The sequence below is a fragment of the Pseudophryne corroboree genome, chromosome 4 (assembly GCF_028390025.1).
Source record: "Pseudophryne corroboree isolate aPseCor3 chromosome 4, aPseCor3.hap2, whole genome shotgun sequence".
Taxonomy (NCBI): Eukaryota; Metazoa; Chordata; class Amphibia; order Anura; family Myobatrachidae; genus Pseudophryne; species Pseudophryne corroboree.
The window spans coordinates 38602299-38625816 of record NC_086447.1 but is presented as its reverse complement, the minus strand read 5'-3'; the positions used below and the strand labels follow the sequence as shown (position 1 = coordinate 38625816).

General features: G+C 41.3%; 2 pseudogenes; both read left to right on the top strand.

The window, feature by feature from the left end:
- The first annotated feature begins 14441 nt into the window (after positions 1–14441).
- LOC134912965 (5S ribosomal RNA) lies at positions 14442–14560 on the top strand (annotated as a pseudogene).
- A 926-nt stretch (positions 14561–15486) lies between these two features.
- On the top strand, positions 15487–15602 carry LOC134912939 (5S ribosomal RNA; annotated as a pseudogene).
- Positions 15603–23518: the final 7916 nt, after the last annotated feature.

The window sequence follows — 23518 nt, the reverse complement described above, 5'->3', positions numbered from 1 at the left end:
TATAAACAGTTATAACTGTATTGTCCAATTTAGCACGTAAGGAGACACACAGTTTATTGCAATATACAGCACCAGTGGTACACTTTTCTTCATGTCCCAAACATTAGTGCCGAGTTGGCCAATGTTATCTATTTAACAATAACGTATCTCTATTTTGGGGAAAAGAAGTTCCAATAGTGTCATTCCCGCACATTCAATTGTATCCAAGTATCAGAGGCAGTGTCCCAATACAATATCCTACTAACTGTAGCTATATTTAAGTTCCCCAATCGGTATTAAGCATATTCAGGACTGATAAACACCCTCCTGTCTGCACTTTGAGTGGTCATTGCTGTATATGATAATTAATTACTACACTTATTGCAGGAGTCATTGTGGTGACCCCACTTTTTAAGAATCTGTCTCACACATTTTTTTCTTTCTATATCACCTATGTGTCTATATATGTTATGTTTTTAACCTCTATATTTTGCTGTATGTGTCCTGCTATAAGGACCCCACTATTTTAATATAAGCATTAAAAGCTACGTTTTAATTTGATAAATCAATTCAACAATTAGATATTGTGCACCCAATCCAACAACCGCTTTTCTAGTTCTTTTTCACAAGTGATAACATACAAGGAAACATATTTATACCCTCCCAAACAAGCACTCATTAATGGAATCATACTCACCTGTCCTGGCGTCAGCGGCTACAGCGTGACCAACTGTGCGGCATCCAGGTCGCGGAGTGGTGACGTCAGCCTGCTTAGTCGAGCGGGCAGTCTATCGCGGGAACGTAAGTCCCGTTGCCAGGCAACCCCAAGCTCAAGACGTCATTGAAGACGCTTCCCTCTGCTAATCCTAGCCAATCACAGGGCTCTGTCTGTCAGCGGATGCACTGGGCAGGGATTACGTCACCATTGCAACTCGTTGCTGGGCAACACCTAAACAGAAAAAGACTTGATAAAATATACAGTGTGAAACACAATAAATTAAACAAAAATTAAACAATACCCAGCTAATCTACTCGGACTATCGTCCACAGTTGACTATACTCATGGTGCTTACAAACTAATATATAAACAACATAATAACAATTATAAGACAAAAACCACACATGTGATAATGTAAAAATATACATAACAATAACCTAAGACATAAAATATACCCAAAGGGAACGCAGAGGGGAATATCAATCAACCATATATGGTTACTAAATCTGTTATCAAGTATATTTGTAATAATGCGGCCAATAAGCAAATAAATTATGGATAACAAGTGTATCTATGTATACTATCTTGTAAATAATGCCTAATAAATGACCAAGCAAGATTTATAGAAAGCATTGGAGACCTAACGTTTCATTAAGGCCACGTGGTGATAAGGTGTTGAGAACATAAATCCACCTACTCTCTCGTTTTAAAAGGATCCTGTTCCGATCCCCACCACGGTGTGAGGGGGGGACATGATCTATTATGATTGCCCGCATGCTGGCCACCGTATGTCTCACCTGCATACAGTGGCGGGCAACCGGTTGTTCACTGGAGCCTTTCTCCAGTGCCTGTTTGATGGCACTGCGATGAAGTGCCATCTGTTCACGAAATTGCCGCTGGGTTTTGCCTATATAGGCCAACCCACAAGGGCACTTGAGCATGTATATTACATAGGTGGTTGTGCATGTCACTTGATGCTGTATCTTGAACTGTTTGCCCGTCTGCGGGTGACTAAAATGTGATCCTGTCAGTAGTGTATTGCAGGTTGAGCAGCCCAAACATCGGTAGCACCCAACTTTGGGGCGCAGGAAATGAGATTGTTCCACTTTAGTCAAGGGAAAAACATCCAATTTTACAACACTATCCGCTATACTTTTACCCTTAGTGTAACTAGGAAGTAACTTGGATCCCACTAAGGCTGGTAATGTGGGGTCAGTGTTTACAATTGGCCACAATTTCTTAGCCTGTTTAACTAAAGAAGAGGTGGCTGTGGTGTATTTATTAACCCACGGGATCCTAGGGGCCTGTTGTGTACCCCCCCTATCGGAATCAATAGATAATAATGATTCTCTAGTATGGCTTAAAGCTTTTGTTTTGTTAGCTTCTAGTTCTGATAACGGGTATCCACGTGCCACAAATTTATTTACCATCTGGTCCATAGTATCTATTGTTTGTTGTGGATCAGATATAATCCTCCTAGCCCGTAAGAATTGGGAGTAAGGTAAACCCTTGCGTGTGGTGAGTGGATGAAAACTTTCATTGTGTAACACCGAATTCCTATCAGTGGGTTTCACATACAGATTAGTGCATATAGTACCTTCTTGTATCAATTGCTGCTTTGCAGCGCTGACGTCACCAGCCTCTATACCTGCATCCCTCATGGTGCAGGTGTGGAGGCGGTACGGTCTCTGATCACTGATAACCCACTATATCTAGGCCCACCAGTGGAGGTATTCTTGCAATTATTATCTTTGGTGTTGACCCGAAATTATTTCTCATTCAATGGGCGCGTATACCTACAACTGGCAGGTTGTGCGATGGGGTCCCCGGTGGCCCCATCGTACGCGAACGCCTTTATGTATGCAGTGGAAACACAACTTTTCAGCCCTGAGATAGAGCCATCTATGTGCCTTTACAAGAAGTACATAGATGATTTATTGATTCTCTGGTCAGGCCCTGAACATATATTGAGGAGTTTATTGGAAGCACATAATGCCACCAATAGTGTGATTAAATTTACGTTCCAGATCTCAGCACAACAGATACATTTCCTTGATGTGGCGATATCAATACAAGAAGGTACTATATGCACTAATCTGTATGTGAAACCCACTGATAGGAATTCGGTGTTACACAATGAAAGTTTTCATCCACTCACCACACGCAAGGGTTTACCTTACTCCCAATTCTTACGGGCTAGGAGGATTATATCTGATCCACAAAAAACAATAGATACTATGGACCAGATGGTAAATAAATTTGTGGCACGTGGATACCTGTTATCAGAACTAGAAGCTAACAAAACAAAAGCTTTAAGCCATACCAGAGAATCATTATTATATATTGATTCCGATAGGGGGGGTACACAACAGGCCCCTAGGATCCCGTGGGTTAATAAATATACCACAGACACCTCTTCTTTAGTTAAACAGGCTAAGAAATTGTGGCCAATTGTAAACACTGACCCCACATTACCAGCCTTAGTGGGATCCAAGTTACTTCCTAGTTACACTAAGGGTAAAAGTATAGCGGATAGTGTTGTAAAATTGGATGTTTTTCCCTTGACTAAAGTGGAACAATCTCATTTCCTGCGCCCCAAAGTTGGGTGCTACCGATGTTTGGGCTGCTCAACCTGCAATACACTACTGACAGGATCACATTTTAGTCACCCTCAGACGGGCAAACAGTTCAAGATACAGCATCGAGTGACATGCACAACCACCTATGTAATATACATGCTCAAGTGCCCTTGTGGGTTGGCCTATATAGGCAAAACCCAGCGGCAATTTCGTGAACAGATGGCACTTCATCGCAGTGCCATCAAACAGGCACTGGAGAAAGGCTCCAGTGAACAACCTATTGCCCGCCACTGTATGCAGGTGAGACATACGTTGGCCAGCATGCGGGCAATCATAATAGATCATGTCCCCCCCTCACACCGTGGTGGGGATCGGAACAGGATCCTTTTACAACGAGAGAGTAGGTGTATTTATGTTCTCAACACCTTATCACCACGTGGCCTTAATGAGACGTTAGGTCTCCAATGCTTTCTATAAATCTTGCTTGGTCATTTATTAGGCATTATTTACAAGATAGTATACATAGATACACTTGTTATCCATAATTTATTTGCTTATTGGCCGCATTATTACAAATATACTTGATAACAGATTTAGTAACCATATATGGTTGATTGATATTCCCCTCTGCGTTCCCTTTGGGTATATTTTATGTCTTAGGTTATTGTTATGTATATTTTTACATTATCACATGTGTGGTTTTTGTCTTATAATTGTTATTATGTTGTTTATATATTAGTTTGTAAGCACCATGAGTATAGTCAACTGTGGACGATAGTCCGAGTAGATTAGCTGGGTATTGTTTAATTTTTGTTTAATTTATTGTGTTTCACACTGTATATTTTATCAAGTCTTTTTCTGTTTAGGTGTTGCCCAGCAACAGTTGCAATGGTGACGTAATCCCTGCCCAGTGCGTCCGCTGACAGACAGAGCCCTGTGATTGGCTAGGATTAGCAGAGGATAGCGTATTCAATGACGTCTTGAGCTTGGGGTTGCCTGGCAACGGGACTTACGTTCCCGCGATAGACTCCCCGCTCGACTAAGCAGGCTGACGTCACCACTCCGCGACCTGGATGCTGCACAGTTGGTCACGCTGTAATCGCTGACGCCAGGACAGGTGAGTATGATTCCATTAATGAGTGCTTGTTTGGGAGGGTATAAATATGTTTCCTTGTATGTTATCACTTGTGTATGATCTGTCCCTGAAGACGGGGGTTAGTCCCCGAAACGGCGTAGGACGTCAATAAAGAATTTTCACTTGTTTATCCCGTCTGCTGAGTGCCGCTGACCTCCGCATCTATCTATTCGGATCTTGCCATAGATCACAGAGGGCACCGCAGCAAGTATTACGCTATATACCCATTTGAGTGCCGAACCTAACCGCTCTATATATATATATGTAAAAGGCAAATACCACTGACTCATCACAAAATCTCCTGAACCATAAGGCTGAACTTCCATGCCAGTGGCAGTTGCGGAGCAGTCCATTATTCAAATAGAGGAGCCACACCCAGCGATGTTTGACAGTGTTTAGGGGTGGCAGTTGATGTGGCTCCCCTATTTGAATAATGGACTGCTCTACAACAGCCACTGGCAAGTAAGTCCAGGAACAGAGCACTGTGTTCTCCCCCCACCGCAAGTTGATATCGCTAGCACCATGCATTCTTTAGTCAGAGGGATATACTGCATACGAAGAAGCAGAAACGGCACTCTCAGGACTTACAACCATTCACATGTGTCCTGATTAAATTTATGCAAAATAAATGAAACGTTGACTGCTTAAAATGCTTGTCCCGCTAAGATGAGTGGGACTCCATTGATAATCTGGATGGTTGTAACATGTAAGTACTGAAGAGGAACTTCTTCATAATGTTACCATATTTTGAGGGCACCCAGGAAAAATATTGGATGAAGTTTGGGAGTGCCGGTCATTTGTATATACTGGATAGATAGATAGATAGATAGATAGATAGATAGATAGAGATAATACATATGTATCTTGCTTTGCTATGTATATATATATATATATATATATATATATCGTCCTTAGTATGGGCAGCACTCAGAGACTTAAAAGGCAATAGCTTTGGTGAAAAAGAGCCCCTTCCTGGTTGTCTGATGAAGGGGATAAGGACCCCGAAACGTTTCAATAAATTTGCCCTGCAGGGCTCTTTTTCACCCAAGCTATTGCCTTTTAAGTCTCTGAGTGCCGTCCATACTAAGGACGATATACACGGATGCAAATCTGAGAGGAGGGCACCGGAGCAAGTTAAAACGTAAGTCCGGAGTGCCAGTGACACTTTTTGCATTGATATATATATATATATATATATATATATATATATAAATGCCAGTTTGAACCGGCACTCCGATCTTATTCATTTTATTCATTTACTCACTAAGGTGCATTCCTGAGGGGTGCAGTCACCAGATGCTTGTAGATTCCATATAAAAGACGGCACTGAGAGGCTTGGATACATCAGATAAAGTGCATAAAACCCGCAGGGTGTGCTTTATTATATGACATTTCGAGGACCTCTCCCCATCTACAGACAAAACAGTGTTAAAACAGTGACAATAAATACCCAAATAAAACAAAGCCTTACCTCTTCTTGGCTTTCCTCAGTGTGTCTCCCGGTCCCGCCAGCCGCCTTCCCACATCAGGCACTTCCGGTCGTGGCTCCCCCATCACGCCGGAAGTGACGTCATCCATTCTTCTTCGGGGACCATGGAAACCAACTGGAAGCAAAGCACAACATGTTTCCAGCGCATCGCTATAATAACAAGTGCATATTGCTTAAAGTTCATGTAAACACATCTACTAAAGTGCCACAGCAATTATCATACAACATTAGTAAAAAACGTTTAATAAAAAAAACCCAAAGTTTCCATCTGTGCAATGCGTGCAACCATATTCCTCAAGTAAATGTGTGTGCAAATAACAGCACAATCTAGTGTAACTCATAATGTGTGTGAATATGGTGACAATTACAATGTTTAAAAAGGGAATTCCAGAAAGCCATATTTTGTAAATCCACATTACCATACCTTGTATTATTATACTAATACCTACAGATTACATACTGCCACCTTGTGGCTCACTTTAAAAAAAATAAAACTCAAGATAGCTAATACCCTTTATTAAACTGGCTAAAATGACCCACTTTGCTAAAATCTCATATTTATATTTCTAAAAAATGACTAAGTGCTAGAGATTCGTTTAAGCCCTTCGGTGAAAAACAATCTAGCCGGAAGATCCATCTGGATTCAAGTTGTAAAAGTCTTTTACCATGATCCCCCCACGTCTTGGCACTGGGACATGATCAATTACCTTATACTTCAGTCTAGAAAGGTTGTGTTTAAATTGTGCAAAGTGGCAAGCGACCAGTTGTTTGCTGTTCCCTGTGAGCAAAGCTCCTCTGATCGCTGATCTGTTTTGGGTTAGACAAACTTTTAGTTTGTACTCCGTCTTCCCCACATAGTAAAGGCCACAGGGACATATAATAACATACACCACAAAATGACTGGTGCATGGTAGTGGCCTTTTGATGATACTGTATATCGTTTCCTGGTATATGGGAGTGGGATAGAATCTCCCACAGTCAAATATGAACAAGTTGTGCAACCCTAGCACCTAAAACAGCCGTTTTATGGCTTAAAAAGTGCTGGGGTGCAATAGAATCATTGAAACCCATCACATCTGTTTTTACAATAAGAGCTTTGAGGTTTCTTCCATGGGTATAGCTGGGCATAAGTCTACTCTTATGGAAACATTTTAGTTCCGGGTTTGTGGTAACCATTTGCCAATTTTTTTTTTGCCTTTTCTAAGGTATGCAGGCTATTCGTATTTTATTCATTAACCCAAGCTATCATGTCTGTCTTCCTACCAGTAGAGTCTAGGGCAGGTTTTTGCCGGTATGTCTTTAAGGCCCTGCTGCGTGCTCTCATCAATTCTAGTTTATCATACCTTCTTTCAATAAACTTCTCTACCATTTTATCAAGTCAGATATTTTTAACTGTGGGGTCACTGTTACTCCTACATAGTCTTAGAAACTGCGTGTACAAGAGACCCCGCATGGTTGTTTAAGGGTGAAAACTGTCTGCGTATAAGATAGTATTGCAATCAGTTGTTTAGTGTAGAGGGATGTCTGAATCTGTCCATTTTTTATTTAAAAAAGATGTCTAGGAAACAGATATTGTCCCTGTTGCTGGTTAATGTGAATTTGATGAGAATATCAGAGAAGTTTTGCCCATTGATAATATCCTCTAACATTGTAATATCCTGTTTACAAAAAATCACCAAATCGTCAATAAATCTATAATACACCCAGAGGTATCTTTACTAAGATTTGTGTTTCTGCCGATTTGGTGGAAGTATGATCTCGATTTTTATCGGACTTTTTTTTGCAACTTTCTTTATTCATTTTCGGTAATTTACTAAGGTGCCAATTTTTCAATTTTCGTATTTTCCGATGTTGATGACATTCGTATTGTAGGGAAGTGTTTTTATGGGAGTGATTAGTAAAATACTGCCGGACATAACACAATGAAGCACGACCGGATTAGTGAGATCCGTGCAGGGCTTCATTGTGTATAGTATAGAAAGAGTTAAAAGTGTAAAACAAAATTGCGTGTGTTCTCCCCATTAACATAACCAGCCTCTGGCTCTTTGAGATGGTCCTGGTTGTTGAAATATCGGTAAAAAATTGTCTGGGGTCCCTCTGTATTTAGACAACCAGCACCGGGCTCTTGGACCGGCTTTAGTTCCAAAAATAAAGGAGGACAATAGACATAGGGGTCACCTGTATTTTTAAAACCAGCACCGGGCTCCACTAGCCAGAGAAATAATGCCACAGCTGGGTACACTTTTATACTGGTCCCTGTGGCCTTGACATTACCCCCGCAACTAGTCACCATGAGCCGAGATACCCTGGAGGAGTGCGGACCCCCTAAATCAAGGGGTCCCTCCCTCCAGGCCCTCAAGGGCCAGAGGTGAAGCCCGAGGCTGTCCCCAGCACCCCTGGGCAGTGGGTGCTGGGCAGTTAGCCTTTTTGTGTGTTAAAAAAGAATATTGTCTATTGTTTTAGAACTACAAGTCCCAGAAAGCCTCCCCTGCTTGCTGGTACTTGGAGATCCACAAGGGAAATAACGGGCCCGCTGGTACCTGTAGTTCTACAACAAAATAAATACCCAAATAAAAACAAGACACACACACCGTGACAATACAAATTTATTAAAGCACACTTGCACACTCATACATACAAGCAAAGATGTAAGGGGACACATCTGTTCTTACCTACATCTCACGCCGCCCAATCACATCCACTTGTCCAGTAGAATCCAATTGTGTACTTGGTAAACCAAAATTCCAATATACTCACCTATTATCCAGTGATGATCTGTTCTCTTCTTTCCTGAAGTATTTCACGGCCTTGTAAACAATAAAAAAAAACGGAATCCCGCTCCATGCCACTAAAGGGGATCCATGTTTACACATGGAACCCCTTTTCCCAAATGCCGGGACCCACCGTGACTACTGTTGCTGGAAGTCCCAGCAGCCAATCAGGGAGTGCCACATCATGGCGCTATCCTGATTGGCTGTGTGCTACTAGCCTGTCAATCAGGAGTAGTGCAGTAGCTAGAATGGAGGATCATGCTCCTCCATTCTAGCCTATAATGGGAACTTTACGGTCTGTGGTTAACCGCAGGGTTAATTGGTGTCACTCTTGTGGATGTCCCCAATTAACCCCGCTGTTAACCGCAGACCGCAAAGTTCCCATCATAGGCTAAAATGGAGGAGCGCGATCCTCCATTCTAGCTGCTGCGCTACTCCTGATTGACAGGCTAGTAGCGCACAGCCAATCAGGGGAGCACCCTGATTGGCTGCTGGGTTCTCCAGTGACAGGAGTCACAGGGGGTCCCGGCATTTGAGAAAACGGATTCCATGTGTAAAGGAGCCCTTAAGTGGCATGGATTCCGTTTATTTATTTTTTACAAGCCCGTGGATTACTTCAGGAAAGAAGAGGACAGATCATCACCGGATAATAGGTGAGCATAATGGAATTTTTGTTTAACAGGTACACGATTGGATGCTACTAGACAAGGAGACGTGATTGGCTGGCATGGGATGTAGGTAAGTATGTATGAGTGTGTAAGTGTGTTTTAATTAATTTGTACTGTCACGGTGTGTGTCTTGTTTTTGTTTGGGTATGTTTTTGTAGAACTACAGGTACCAGCGGGCCTTTTATTTACCTGCATGCTGGTACTTGTGGTTCTCCAAGTACCAGCAAGCGGGGGAGGCTTTCTGGGACTTGTAGTTCTACAACAAAAGACAATATTCTTTTTTTAACACACAAAAAGGCTATCAGCATGACACCCACTGCCCAGGGGTGCTGTGGACATCCTCAGGCTTCACCCCTGGCCCTTGGGTGCCTGGAGGGGGACCTCTTGATTTAAGGGGTTGCCACTCCGCCAGGGTACCCCGGCCAGGGGTGACTAGTTCGGGGGGGTAATGCCATGGCCGCAGGGACCAGTCAAAAAGTGTCCCCCGGCTTTGGCATTATTTGTCATTAAAAAATAGCTCTTTTTATGCAAGCTGCGTGTGCTGTACACTACTGCTCCTTTGTTGACATAATAAATAAGTGGTGTGATTCGCCAAAGTTAATACAAGTAGGGACATTAACCATCTAAGCACCCTCTCCATCTTACTTTATTTGCAGTGAGTTCATGAAATTTATTTTACAAGATTATTATGTAATTAACACCCTCATAATCAACTTCCTCATTAGTGATTGGAAGTAGTCATACCATATAATTGGCTTGTGGGGGCCCAAACAAACTGAGCACTTTGGTCACAAAAGTAGCAGTCCCTGTCTCTAACACATGGTGAAAGCTGAAGATTAAGTACTTAGGCTGCACTTGTGCCCACATTTGTACATACAGTACACAGACATTTACTGTATATCCTCTCTGGGGCTGAGATTCTAAGAAAAAAATTGCCTTCCTAACATAACAGTCTACACACATAGGGGGTCATTCCGAGTTGTTCGCTAGCTGTTTTGATTCGCAATGCAGCGATTAGGTAAAAAAGCGGCACTTCTGCGCATGCGTATGCGGCGCAATGCGCACGCACGACGTACTTTCAGAACAGCCAAAGTACTTAAACACAAGGTCTAGCGACGCTTTTCAGTCGCACTGCTGGCCACAGAGTGATTGACAGGAAGTGGGTATATCTTGGAGGTAACTGACCGTTTCAGGGAATGTGTGTAAAAATGCAGGCGTGTTAGACACAAACGCAGGTGTGCCTGGGGATAGGCAGGCATTGCTGCCCGAACGCAGGGCGTGTTCATGATGTCAAAACAGGAACTAAACAGTCTGAAGTGATCGCAAGCTAGGAGTAGGTCTGGAGCTGCTCAGAAACTGCACAATCTCTTTTTGTAGCAGTGCTGCTAACCTTTCGTTCGCACTTCTGCTAAGCTAAGATACACTCCCAGAGGGCGGCGGCTTAGCGTTTGCACTGCTGCTAAGAACTGCTATTGAGTGAACAACTTGGAATGAGGGCCATAATGCCTCAGTTTAGCACATTAGGCTAAATTAACTGAGTGGCAGATTCAATATCAGTAATATGCTTTTCACACATTGGACCCGTGAAAGTGCTGAGTAAAGAGCAGGGTAACCCGAGATTTTGCTTGTAGTGTGAAAGGGGAATTAGAATCCATTTGAGACCGCTGCAAATTGATGCATACCTCCCAACTGTCCCAATTTCAGTGGGAGGGACAGTTCCACCAATTGGACACTCTCCTGAGTGCCACCCACAATGTCCCGTGGGCAGCGGGAAGGTTGTGGAAGTCTTTGACCACTGCTGCTCTGTACTGCAAAGTGCTAATAGTGGGGAGTTCTTTATAAAAAAGCTGTCTTATTTCTTGTTCTGTATTTGTCAAACTGAGGGGGACTTTCCATATATACAACACAAAAGAAAGCGGTTCTCAAGCGCTGCTAGATTTCCACAGAAATATCCTGATAGCAATTTCCTGTGTGCTTCAATATAAATGGAGAACAGCAAGGAGACAGAGTTATCCAGTAGTGTAATAGAATTATTTCACTACTGAAATAGAAACCTTGGGACTCACTCCTATTAAGTGAGATGTGTTCACATAAAGGTTTATTTTCTCTTGTTGTTCTCACTCCTCAGAGTTTTCCTATATGCATCAAAAGGTATCTTTTATCTATGGTATGAACACCAAATGGTTATCCCTTTATGATCACTCTGGACTTTCCACCAGACCCAAAAAAAGGATGTACTTTATAAAAAAAGGTTTTATTTAATGTAAAAAGAGAATCCACATAAAAAACATGCACAATTAAAATGAATAAAACATTTCTTAGTCCCTGATTTGGCTGGTAAGGTTTGTTCCACTCTATACCTTAAGGCTAAAAAGAAAAATGGAGTGAAACCCACTAAAACCACCGGTGTCCTCGACACCAATACATTTCGGAATCCTCAGGGTGTCCCAAGACTTGATGCTCTTGTGAGTGGGGACTGAGCTGCCGCTAGAGGGCACAACTTACTCCATCCAATATTGTTATTTTTTTCTACTTCTTTGTTTTCTAAAGTCCTGTGTGTGAGTGTAGAATGATTGTGTGTTTGTGTTTCTCCAGCTGGGTCCACAGGTTAACCACAGGATAACAATGGAATATGAGGGAGCAACAGCGGATTTGCACCAGTCGGTCAAAGCTTTCCGGCCTCCCAGCATGCAATGGACCCATCTATATATCCCCGCCTCCTGGCTCAGGCAAATCAGTTTTTTGTTTGCTGCGACAGGAGACGGACTATGGTCAGAGGGCTGCTGCTTTTTAACAGCCCTAAGCTTTCTTATTTTATTTTTATAGTCTTACTAATTTTTGAGTGAACTTTCTAAACAGCGTTTTATATGTACCTTAGAAAGAGTCGCTCCAACACCTTTCCTCTGGGTTGCGACATTGCTTACCCATGAGTACAGTGCTGTTTCGGCGGGCGCCTGTGTTGGATACACTAGCAGGTCCAGCAGACGTTACCAGGCTGTGGCCAGAGCACGGTGAGAAGGTAAGGCATCGATTCCACTTAGTAGATGGAATACAGACACAGATGCAGTGTTTTGGGAGGAGACTACCAAACAGCAGCTGACATGGCTGCCACACCGGGTGCACCAAGACTAGGCCTTAGGGAACAGAGGCTCCGGGAATAGTATGAGGCCGCGATCCATAGGGTTGAGGTCAGCAGTGGGGAGTCAGATGCTCTCCTGGTCGCCCTTCCCCCAGGTTCATATCCAGTTTCCTCCGAGTCTCCCGCCATGAACTGTTTTTCCGCTTCCATCCCAGACGCTGTACATGAGAGGACCTGGTCGCAGCATAGGCGGCTGTGTGACCGGTGCGTCTGTGTTCACTGAGCGTCTGTGTTCACTATGGTTTATGGAGCGGCAGTGTACATTAGTAGAGTCTGGATCCACTCAGCGTTCGCTAACGTATTTGATTGATCTTGGAAGTGGAGTGAGTCTCCCTGTATCCCACTCTACTGAGTACGGGTAATACAGCACCAAATCTCTATCTATTTTTTGAGTACGAATAGTTAGGTAAGTGCCTATTGCATATGAGTCTGTATACGATTACTGTTGTTTCTTTCGCATTGCTTCTGAATACGTTAAATCTGTTTAAAACATGATTCAGTAAATGTGTTCTCTTACATACTTAAAATGTCATTGTAGTTGATTATGTACACATTTTGCTTATTATACTTATGTATAACGTGACTGACTGCTAGTATTATGCTAACTTTATTATATGTCTGACAGTTTGTATTGCAGATCCTCAATGCTGTTGCATGGGTAGGGTCAGATGGATATCATTTTAAAAAGTTAAAGTGATTACAGTCACAAAATTGTGTAGTACTCTGTGGAAGTGCTGATTATATATCATGTAAAAGAATGGCAAAGGTGAGGACACTCATACCATGTTTGTTTTGCAAAGCTGTATTATTCTCTCATGATCTGATTCAGGATGGTTTGTGTGCATAATGTTTTGGCTTCAGCAAAATTACAAGGCATATCAGGTACAAATGTATCCCCCTTGGGCTATCTTTGCACAGATTTTATCCAATAAGCTGAACGGATAATTCCTCCAAACTCCTGTACCAGGGAAGGTGTTACACTTTTAACCTTTACATGCAGATTCCCACCTATGGTGTATCACTCCCAGCAGCAGCTTCTCAAAGCCGGTGGTAAGTCAATCTTCACTCTCACAAGCTACACATTGTTCAGATGGGGATTCATCAGAAGATGAAAAGCTCAATTTATTCTACTTCATCGTACAAAAAGAGGTAGGTCTCAGATCTGGGATATAGCTGAGTTAATTAAAGCAATGAAGCCATTCTATACATAGAGGATTCAGCAGAGCCTGTGTTAAAAACCAAGGCACCTGTGTTTAAACATTCCAAAACCTGAGTTTTCCAGGATCAGATCATCAAACGGAAATCATGGAAGAGGCTTGGGCTATGCCCAATGAGAAGTTTAGAATTCCTTAGAAATGGAATTCCAATTATCCTCTTCCAGCTGGGGATTGTTTAAAAGGGGAAGATGGTTCCTAAAGTAGATATGCATGTGATTCGAACAGTGCAAAAATCTACGTTATCTTTGCTTTCAACTTCACGGATAGGAGAGTGGATCGTTTTCTAAAAAAAAACATTTTTTCCCCTTGGCTTGAATGGCAAAGGCATTGGCTGCCTGGGCTGTTGCAATGGAATGAGAATTTTCAATAGAGCAAAAATCTCATATAGCTCATATAAAAACAGACTGCAATGTTCCTGGAGAAGCAGCATTGGATATGGGCATTACCCCCTCCAGGGCATCAGCCAACAGAGCAGTTTGGTTGCATACGTGGAAGCTGATTCAGAATCTAAGAAGGTTTTGGAATCTTTGTCCATTTCTGGAGATATTCTTTTTGGTAAAGATTTGACAGATATTCTGTAGTCAGAAGCAGACTCCAAGAAGGTCAAATTCCTTCCACATACAGTTTCAATCCTAAAGTTCCGCATTTTGTCCCTTTTTGGTCTCTAGGAAGAGTGAAAGGAATAAGCCAATACAACAAGTCTGGGATGACTAGGAAAGCATTGGGCTACAAGAAGTCTGGTTGGGTTCTACAGGTACACCACACTGGATAGGCCAAATCTCATCTGATTTTGGAAGCTAAGCAGTATTGGGCCTGGTTATTACTCAGATTGGAGACCATCTGGGAATACCAGGTGCTGTAGAAATAATAAACCATCAGTCTGATGGTGTGGGCCTCCGCCTGAGGGACCCCAGGCTAGGGGGGCTGACTTCTTCAGTTTGCACAGATCTGGCACGGTGTCTCTAGGTTATGCTTTCGCCTTCAATATAGCCTGTCTTGGGTAGAGACGTAGGCCAAGGCTTTGCAAGAAGAAGTTCAGAAATTGCTTCAGTCAGGAGTAGTCATTCCATTTCCTCCTGCAAATGAGGACAAGGTTTACTCCAACCTGGTTTAGGTTAGGAAGCCAAATGAGTCATTTTGGTTCATTCTCAATCTCAAGATGCTGAACAAATACATTTGGGACCTTGGTCGCATTTGGAATCGTTACATTCCTTATATTTGGCATGGAGCCAGGGGATTATATGTATCCATGGATATACAGGATGCTTACCTACATGTTCCTATGCCACTGTTCATCAGTGTTATCTCAGGTTTGCTATCCTCTAACAGCATTTCAGTTCTAGACCCTACACATTGGGTTAGCCACAGTACCCAGAGTATTTACCAAGAGTATGGTGGTAATGACACCTTATCTCCGCCAGCAGGGGATAATATTTTTTCCATACCTAGACAATCTTTTAATCCTGGCACAGTCACAGGGATTGCTTTTATGTCATCTGCAACAGACATTAACATGTTTGTAGATGCACAAGTGAATCATAAATTGGGAAAAATCGTCTCCAGTTCCGTCACACCAGATGACTCACTTGGGGGCTGTACTGCAGAGAGTAATTTTACCTTGCAACAAGATATCCAGGGTTCAGTCTAGGATTCAGGACTTTCTACACAGTCAAACGGTATCAATTCACACAGCAATGCACGTGATGGGATGGATGGTATCTACATTCTACATGGTGGAGTATACACAATTCCACTCGTGATCTCTGCAGCGTCTGATTCTTACAAAATAGAATCTACAGCCACACCACACTTGATATGCCCAATCTCATTGGATCTTGGAAGCTAAGCAGTATTTGGCCTGGTTGGTACTTGGAGGGACCACCTGGGAATACAAGGTGCTGTAGGTAATAATGGATTGTATTACACGTTAAAAACACAGACTAGGGTACTTAAGATAAAAATAAGAAGGTCGTTAGCCTGATGGCTACAGACATCCCAGCTGGACAAAGGAAAATCCTTTTGATATCAGATTGGGAAATTCTAATTCTGGGGAGCAGTGTCAGGAAGATTGTGTTCCCAAAGAAGAAAGTTGTCTGCCAATAAATGCTGGAACCTCGGGCCATATACAGGGCACCGGTTTAGGTACGGGAGAGTCTCCGGGGAAAAGCAGTCCAGTTCCGCTCGGACAATGCGACGGCAGTAGCATACCTCAACATCAGGGAGGAACTCACAGCCGAAAAGTGATGAAGATGGTAAGTCATATACTAAAGTGGGCAGAACTTCATCATCCAACCTTGTCTGCTGTTTCATTCCGGGAAACATAAACGGGGAAGCAGACTTTCTCAAGTTGACAAATCATTCAGTGAAGCGAATGGGCTCTACCCCGGAGGTCTTCCTGACTCTAGTAAACAAGGATGGTTGCCAGAGATATATCTCATGGTGTCCTGTCTGAACAACAAAGTGCTCACATATGGGTCAAGAACAAAGGATCCCAGAGCAATATTTGTGGAGGCTTTATCGGTGAGATTGGACTTTCATCTGGCTGATGTGTTTTCCTCCAATTACTGTACCTTATTACCCAGGGTGGAGAGAAAGTTAAAGCAAGAAAACCAGCAGAGAATGGCAATGGATGCTCTACTTCTGCTCCCTCAAAGTCCAGACCTACTGACGCAGGGTCCTGGTTATCACAGACATCTGGATCGACTGTCTTTGACAGCGTGGCCCTTTAAACTTCTATCCTGAAGTCAAGAGGATATTTTCAACAGTTAATTCAAACAGTGTTCACAGCAAGGAAACCTTCCTTAGCTCGCATTTATCATGAAATATGGCAAGCCTATATTCATTAGTACAGTGAAAGAAAATCTTTCAGAGTTTCCAGGGTCTTAGCATTCCTTCAGGGAGGAGTGGATAAAGGTTTGAAGGTGGCTTCCTTGAGAGAGAATGGGTCAGCATTGAATGTAGTGTTCCAAAAGTAAATGACCAACTTACAGGATGTGTGTACTTTTTTCCAGGGTATGCTGTGCATTCAACCTCCGGTTGTTTCTCCTACAGTGCCGTGGGACTTATGTTTAGTCCTGAAAGCCCTTCAAGTTGCCCATTTGAAACACTTATTAAAATGGATCATAAATGGTTGACAGCTAAAGTGGTTTTTCTACTGACTATGGGGTCAGCTAGAAGAATATCAGACTTAGGGGCATTGTCATGTTGTTCCCCATTTCTGATTTTGTATCCAGATAAAGCAGTTATCAGAACTAGATCTGGGTATCTTCCTAAGGTGATGACAAAGTTCCACCTTAACAAAGAAATTGCTGTCCCTGCTTTTCTGGTTCCTGGCCTTTCTGTGGGAGATGCATCGCTGGATGTGATCCATGCATTAATGATCTACGTGGATTGTACCAGTGCCATCAGAAAATCAGATTCTCTCTTCATTATCTATGGATTTCACAAGAGAGGATGGCCTGCTTGTAAACAGATGCTGGCAAGATGGCTTCAGATGACGATTTCAGAAGCATATTATCAAGCTGATCTTCCTGTTCCGGCTAATGTCTATGTTCACTCTACTCATAAGGTAGGTCCTTAATGGGCAGCATAATGTGGTGCTTAAGCAGAACAGGTATGTAAGGCAGCCATATGGTCTTCCGTTTACACCTTCATTAGACATTATGCCTTGGATTCCTTTGCCTCTCCCGATGTTGAATTCGGGCAAAGGATTCTTCTGTGCATCCGGAGAGTCCCCACCGCTAAACTGCTTTGGGAAATCCCATTGTTATCCTGTGGATAACCTGTGGACCCTGCCAGAGAAATATACGTTATGGTAAGAACTTACCATTGATAACACTATTTCTCCTAAGTCCACAGTTTCCACAGGAACAGAAGAGTGTGCATGTGTGTATTTCTTGACTGATCTACATGATGCACCTGCCTTGAGCATTGGAATACAACTGATTTGCCTGAGCTAGGAGGCAGGGATATGTGGACAGACCCGTTGCATGCTGGGAGCCCAGAAAGCTGTGACCGATTGGTGCAAATCTGCTGTCGCTCCATCATATCCCATGTTATCCTGTGAAACCTGTGGACTTAGGAGAAATACCGTTATCAACGGTAAGTTCTTTCCATAATGTATATTTTGTTTTTTTGAGCTTTAGAGTTCATTTGTTTAAATACTCATTTTTGATTTTGAAAAATTCTCCTGTGTCCGATTGATTACCAACGTGTTTACAATTGGACAAACACAGGTCAAACACAAATCTTAATATATTTACCCTTAAGGGTGTATTCAATTAGCTCCAATCATTTTGGAGCTATTGAATTTGCTTCCTCTGCGTATGCAATTGTGGGCCATTTTCACCCCCATTTTAATTTTTGAGGCACCCAAATGTTTTCCTAGGTGAATAAACGGCCCTGCTATTGAATAGGGTAAATTCCCAGTCTAAAAAATAGCAAAAAGTTGATTTTTTTTCACTTAGGTGACGACAAACGCACCTAATTGAATAACCCCTTTAGTGTGTAAACTTTTAACCGCTTATATGGCTAATATTTATTGCCAAATACTGTATGTCCTTAAATGTGTACATATCAAATTATGTAAATAGTAGTTAATAGCTAAACCTGAATCAGTATGTTTCTAAACATATATGCTGATTGGTTAATAAACTAATTTTTTTTAAAACTATTGTTTACACATTTGGATATAAAAAAATAATTGAAAGTAATTTTATATATATATATATATATATATATATATATAAATATAAAACACAACAGTATCCGTATTTTGCGCCTGTATGAAAGCAGCACTCCGGGAGAGATCTCTGTTGGAAAATCTCAAGATACACATAGAAAAAACACAGTTCCCAAGTGCGCTATATCGGTTACAGATACATATAAGATCTTCTACGGAAATCCAACCAGATGTATTCTGTATAATGGAGAACAATAAATCCTGGGGACTTATAGAGAATAACTCCTCACCAAAAGATCACCCAAATAGAGGCCCATGACCAATTAGTAAAAAGTAATATTTTAATATCACAAATTCCACATAAAATTTCTTTGCAGACAAAAAGTCAAATATTTATACAAAGAATTTATATAAAATAATATATGTCAATGCGATAAAGCCAGTATATGTAGATGGTTCAGTCACTCCCTCACCTTAAAAATGTGTGAGCTCAGGAGGGAGTATCTTCACAGACTGGATAGATTGTTCATGACTGTATATATATATATATATATATATATACACACAGTATATCTTTTTATAGCTGTACATCACATTATATGCTAAAGTATTATGATCCATGCTGATATGATATGTAAAAGCAGTATAAAAGAGGTACCTACAGTATAACATGGTAAAAATGAATGCTCATATGGTAATGCTATATATGTTAAAGTTATAGGTACAATGGTAAATGTAACCACATAAGAAAATTATTACAAATTCATATACTGTATATACGGGATCCAGTCTTTTGGTCAACAGCAAGTAGGTCAACACTGTCTAGGTTGACCACTATTGTTCAACAGCAATTAGGTCGACATGGCTTCTAGGTGGACAGGAACTCTAGGTTGACATGTACTAGGTCGACATGACAAAAGGTCGACATGAGTTTTTCACATCTTTTTAATTTTTAGAACTTTTTCATACTTTATGATCCACATGGACTACAATTGGGAACGGTACACCTTGTGCCGAGCGCAGCGGTATTGGAGCGAGGCACCTTACCCAAAGCATGGCGAGTGAAGCGAGCCATGCAAGGGGACGCGGTGCACTAATTAGGGTTCCCGGTCACTGTACATAGAAAACAACACAAAAAAAAAGAAACAAAACTCATGTCGTCCTTTTCTCATGTCAACCTAGTACATGTCAACCTAGAGTCCCTGTCGACCTAGAAACCATGTCGACCTACTTACTGTCAACCAATAGTGGTCAATATAGACAGTGTCGACATTGTCGACCTAGTCTAATCTTCCTAACATACCACACTCATATATACAGTATGTTTAACTTTGTGCACAAAAAGAGATAATACACAAAAATATTTATTAATAAAAAAGCAGCAATGTTTCAAACTTTTTGTGCTTGCCGGATAGCTATGAAAATTCCCAATGTTCAGGTTAAAATATTCTAGTGCCTGATCTAGGGATGTGAGTTTGCTGAGGTGCTTAACTGGCTTTCCCTATGTGGTCCTTTGGTAGTCTGGCCAGCAAAGATGTTCCACACTAGTCCACTGCCCTCACTGAAAGAGATAGTGCACCTGGCCAGAAATGGCCAATAATGACATCACTGCACTGCACAGACAGTGTTTCCAGTTACCCTCTCTGCTCTCGTACCTTAAGCTGTACTAACAACACTCCACAGAGACAGCACTAAGGTAGTGAATGATCTGGCCACTGCTAAATTTAAAGTCCATAACTCACTACTTATTCTCCTTGATCTCTCTGCTGCCTTTGACACTGTTAACCACTCTCTTCTCATACAAACACTACAATCCCTAGGTCTTCAGGACACAGCCCTTTCTTGGTTCTCAACCTAATTACAGTATCTAAATCCCTTCTTCATTGGTTGTTTCTCTGATTCCATCAACTCTTCGCTACCTCTCTCAGTTGGAGAACCGCAAGGCTCAGTCTTAGGTCCTCTGCTTTTCTCTCTACCACATCTCTTGGCAAGTGAATTAGATCTTTTTGATTTCAGTATCATTCATATATAGATGATACACACATCTACCTATCCTTCCTAGATTTGTCACCATCTGTATTGGCCTGTGACACTGAATTCCTTTCTGCCATTTCATCTTGGATGACATTTCGCACCTCAAACTTAATATTTCCAAATCAGAATTAATTATATTTCCACCAGCCAATAGTAGTTCCCAGCCTGATATCTCTATCACTGTTGATAGCTCAGCAATCATCTCTACCCCACAAGCTCGCTACCTAGGTGTCATTCTTGACTCTGAACTGTCCTTTGTTCCCCACATTCAATCTGTCTCAAAATCATATTACATACATCTAAGAAACATACCCAAAATACGACCATATCTTACACTAAGACACAGCAAAAACTCTGATCCATGCTCTCATTATCTCCCGCGTCTCCTGACTGGTCTTCCCAAACATAGGCTCTCACACTACAATCCATTTTGAATGCAGCAGCAAGGCTAATCTTCCTAACTGGACGTGCATCAACTGCAGATCCGCTCTGTCAGTCCCTCCATTGGTTACCGATATTCTTCTGTACTAAACATAAAATACTTTTACTTACATACACGGCTATAAACCAAACTGCACCAACATATATCTTGTCACTTATCTCAAGATATCTTCCTAACCGACCTCTTCACTCTGCACAAGATCTGCATCTCTCATCCACACGTATTACTTGTTCCCACTCAAAATTACAGGAGTTTATCTGGGATTCTAAAACTCACACTAATTTTACTTAGAAAGAGGCAATCAGGCGCACTTATTACCAACTTTAAATAACCTGGATAAGGAAGATCTACAATGCTGCTCCCAATGAATAATCTGCAATTATTCAAACCAAACAAGAAATTACAATAATGTATACATACATGTGTACACAGGGAGCGCTAAATATACATAATTATCTAATTTATTTAGACAGTAAAAAATAGAATGACAATGCACAATTTAATAATAATAAGATATATCAATTCAAAAATTAAAAACCATATCAAATGGACATCTCTCGTGGAAATAAACAACTCAGTTGCTGGTGTTAAAGGGTCCAGATTAGGCTATTTAGCCAATAATTACTGAGCAAGTCCAGAATCCTAGTGTATCATTGATGTCACCAGCAAGTAGCTTTTATCTGTTAAAAGATGTACTGTAGCAGTCCAATGCCACTTAAATTTAAGCTCACCGCTGTTGGAAGTGTTTCCAAACTCCCATCTATTGCTGTTCAGCGGTGTCCCCGTCTCCCCTGCAGGCTTACCAGTGTGCGCTGATGAACCATGGCCGCACAGCCGGACGTCTCCGGCAGTGATGTGGAGCCTGATTTGCAGACTAGGGGAGAGAGCTAGATGCAGGCAGCATGGAGCAAAGTGGTGACGGATAGATATAAGTTGATTTCCACAGAGAAATTGTAGGTTTCTTGACGCGTTTCTCTGCTATAGGTAGAGTAGCAGTTTCATCAGAAGGTATACTCAGTCTCCACTTTGGAAGATATTTATACAGTGGCCATCCAATCAAAAGGCATTGTCCATTAAATAACAGGTGTAGAATAAACAGGTAATTACTTTGGTGCCTTATCCAGGATTTTGAAACACAATCAGTGTGAATAGAAATAAAACAACCTTTTCTATCATCAATCAAAAAGTCTCCTTATAAGAAGCTCCATTAGATTAAAGGAAAGAATGTTTAAGATATTAAGAGCATAAAAATATATATTAATATTCTATATATGGCATCGATCCGGAACATTGCGCAATATACTTCAAAGGCAACCTAATATGATCATTTTGATCAAAGAGCTCTGATAGTCTTGTTGGCTAATGCTGGAGAGCACCACTCTAGACAGATCAACCTCATAGGTTCGATTCCCATGATATTTTCTTAAAAACAAATGTGGGTATTTTTTATTTTTTTGTTTATCTTATTATTTTGTTAACCCAAAAATTACTTCCGAGGAAAAAGAAAATATGATAAGACTTTCTAATTGGCTACATTATACCAGTTTGTGTTGTGAAGCAGACATAGCATAACTTAACATTGCACAATATAACCCAGTATATTTTCCTTATGACCAAGCATTCCAATAGCTTAATGGGCTAATTCAAGAAGGCACCAAAGTAGATGACTCAACCCCACAGGTTCGACTCGCATATACACATTTTCACAAAAACCGATACATACAAAATTGATATTTTGTTAATATCATATATTACATAGGATATAAGGAAAAATGAAAACAGGAAATTATGGGAGGAACCTCTAGTTATATTTAGTACACCATTCTAGGTTTTGATGCAGACATATCTTAAATTACATATATAGAGATATAATGAGGTAAATAGGTTTCCCAGATTATCGGGAGCTTAAAAGACAGAAGGAGAAAGAGCTTACTACTACTCCAATTTTAAGGTGATGCAAGGATTATTTGTACTATGGAGAACTAGTTACATTGCATATGGTATATGAATACCATTTGTAGACATATGTATGTGTGTGTGCATGTAAGGCACAACTGTCGCCAAAAACACACACACACACACACACACACAAACACATACATATGACCACAACCAAACATGGAGGATGAAGGTTGGCTGACTCTCGATGGAATCTAATGAAGCAAAAATAAAGGACTCTCGATTGCAAGGTGAAGATGTACGAATTAACAATTTTTCTAATGGGAGGGCCACAATGATTTGTCAATAACTGGATATATTTAAACCAGCTAAGTCAAGCCATGTAAGTGGCCAAACATCAGGGAACGTTCAGATCTGATTAATTACAATACTTTCATTAGATTTAGTGGGAAGGCCACAATGATTCGGCACTAACTGGATCTATTTAGACCAGCTAGGTCGAGCCATATAGGTTGCCCAACCATCAACAGGCACTTAAATCTGGTTAATTTCGATGTTTTCATTAAGACCTTGGGGTAGAGAGTGCCCAAGGAGAATATCCAAAAGGCCTCCCGTTTGCATGACATGTTAAATCTGTCGCCACCCCTAGGGGTAATTTGTATATGTTCAATACCTTGGATTTTGAGAGCACTCACGTCACCCTGATGTTGATTCACTACATGTTTGGCTAAACTATGCAGACAAAGATGTTTCAAGACATTTCTCCT